Source organism: Impatiens glandulifera, chromosome 1 (genome assembly GCF_907164915.1).
Source record: "Impatiens glandulifera chromosome 1, dImpGla2.1, whole genome shotgun sequence".
Lineage (NCBI taxonomy): Eukaryota > Viridiplantae > Streptophyta > Magnoliopsida > Ericales > Balsaminaceae > Impatiens > Impatiens glandulifera.
The window spans coordinates 130,630,289-130,632,378 of NC_061862.1; positions in this window are offsets into that span (position 1 = coordinate 130,630,289).

Below are 2,090 nucleotides of genomic sequence, written 5' to 3' on the forward strand. Positions count from 1 at the left end.
GGTATTATCCGCAAAATCGACATTTTACAATATTAACATTTTATGAAGACATCCGGTTATTTAGCACTTCGGTATTATACAAGATACATCTGGTATTATATAAACGGCCTTACAGAAGCGTAGCCGGTATTATAAGAAGTTAGTATTTTATTAAAGTGTAACCGACAGTTTGCACTTCGGCTTTATATTAAAGCGGAGTCGACATTTTTCACATCGGCTTTATATTAAGGGACACGTCCGGTATTTTGCAAATCGGCATTTTGCAAAACACGCATCCATTTTTATCTTCTGGTATTATATAACTTCGGTTATATAAGAAGTAGGTTCGGTATTATATAATAAAGCGCTTCCGATAGTTTGTAAAATTAGCATTTTACAAACACGTAACCGGTTTTATATCAGTTCGGTAATTTACAAGACGCGTCCGATATTTTGTAAATCGGCTTTTTGCAAAACACGCGTCCAGTAATTTACGAACTCCAGTTTTATATCTAACCAGGACGCGTCCGGTAGTTTCTATAATCAATTTTATATAAACAAGAGCTTCCGGTATTTTATGACTTCAGCTTTATATCAAATTGGAGTGCGTGCGGTACTTTGCCATTCTAATGCTACTTTGGAATGCTTCTGGTTTATCAAAAATCAGATTTATGCATCTTCAGCAATTGTTTCCATTTCTGTGCAAAGACTGATGAAGACCTTTTGGGAAGCAACAAAGTTATAGACAAGTCAAACATTCTAAGATATATATTTTTCGGATATTGAAATTACATTAATGAATATCTTAGATTATTATCATCCAAGTATAGACAAGATCAAATAGAATCATTTCTGATGTATTCTTCTGCAACTCAACCAATCAAGATCAAGACAAATGTCTTATGAAGCAGATATAGCCATTGAAGTAGAAAATATATCCGTTAACATCTGCATACTTAAGAGAACAGAGGTCATTCTGCTTCAATAACATCTTATCAATCTTTTTCTGAACAACCGACTTTTACAAGATTTACAATCTCTCAAGTTCTAAAAGCATTCAAGCATACTAGAGTGTTAAAAACATATTACAATACTATCTATTATGTGTGAGTTGATTAGCATTGTAAGTTGACAGAATTTGTTTCTGTTCAACAGAGTGTGTGTGATAGGAGTTCGAAAACAGACAGTAACTAAGTCTTGGTTATTCGATTGGATTTGTGCAAGTGTTGTATTAAACCAAACCTTCTAGTGAATATCCTTCTCAAGTTTGAGAATAAGGGGTGACGTAGGAGCTTTGACTCCGAACAACCATAAACATTTTATGTGTCTTGTGTTCCTTTCTATTACATCATTTTAATCTGGTTGTGCTGCTTCAAGTCGAAACAAACATTTTCGCACTTGAACTCGGTTCAAGAGTTTGTAACGACTTGCAAAGAATAGAAACTGATATTAACTCCTAACAGAGTTATTATCAAACGAAGTGTGTGTAAGCGTTTAACATAATTAGACTCCAGTCTCTATCGTTGATCCCGATCCTAACACCCCGATCGATAAAAATTGCACCTAGGATAGAGGACACTGGTCCCAGGGTTTGTTTTGTTGCACTTTTAATGTCCAAAATTATTTAATTTTGAGACCCAAACCATTTTTTAAAAATCCACAAAAAAATAGAAAATGATTTCAAAATACTTTTGGAATATTTCCACAAAAAATATTTTTGATAAGAACTTGTTTGAGATTTATTTTTAAACCCAATACCCTTAAACTGATTTTCTTCAAGTACATTCCTCCATAATCAATATCATCAATAATAGGTACCAACATTTAAATATTATTGTTACAATTTTAAATACATGAAAATATGTGCATATTTAGGACCGGAAGAATAATTGATTAAATAAAACGTTATACAACCAATTTTCAAAAAACCTAAATTTTATGAAGTAGAGACCGTTTTTAAAATGAGTATAGAGGATGAAGCGTGAAAACTCTTTCTCGAGTATCACCAAAATACGAACCAAATGAAATTCTAGTTAAAAATATGTTTGTATACGTATGTTTTTTTTATTGATTTTAGATTGGTATCAATTGGAGACTATTTATCAAAGAAA